Below are 545 nucleotides of genomic sequence, written 5' to 3'. Positions count from 1 at the left end.
CACCGGGCGCGGCCGCCGCCGCCGCCATTTCGGTTGTGGGCAACGCCCCCGGGCAGCCGTGGATCCTGTGGTGCCGTAAGTGGCTCTGAAACATCTCAGCGAGGTAGAGCTCAGCCTCTGCTCTGCTTCTGGGCTCCCCTCAGTGCCCCCCGCCCCTCAGCGCCTCCATGGCACCTCAGCCCCTGGCTTCCCTCAGCGCCTCCATGTCCTCTCAGCGCCTCCATGTCCCCTCAGCCCCTGGCTCCCCTCAGCGCCTCCATGTCCCCTCAGCGCCTCCATGGCCCCTCAGCCCCTGGCTTCCCTCAGCGCCTCCATGTCCTCTCAGCGCCTCCATGTCCCCTCAGCCCCTGGCTCCCCTCAGCGCCTCCATGGCCCCTCAGAGCCTCCATGGCCCCTCAGCCCCTGGCTCCCCTCAGCGCCTCCATGTCCCCTGAGCGCCTCTATGTCCCCTCAGCCCCTGGCTCCCCTCAGTGCCTCCATCTCCCCTCAGCCCCTGGCTCCCCTCAGCGCCTCCATGTCCCCTCCGCGCCCAACTCTCCCCCCGC

The sequence above is a fragment of the Corvus brachyrhynchos genome, unplaced genomic scaffold (assembly GCF_000691975.1).
Source record: "Corvus brachyrhynchos isolate BGI_N302 unplaced genomic scaffold, ASM69197v1 scaffold65, whole genome shotgun sequence".
NCBI classification, from domain to species: domain Eukaryota; kingdom Metazoa; phylum Chordata; class Aves; order Passeriformes; family Corvidae; genus Corvus; species Corvus brachyrhynchos.
The sequence above is the reverse complement of the archived record's forward strand: the minus strand, read 5'-3'. Positions refer to the sequence as shown.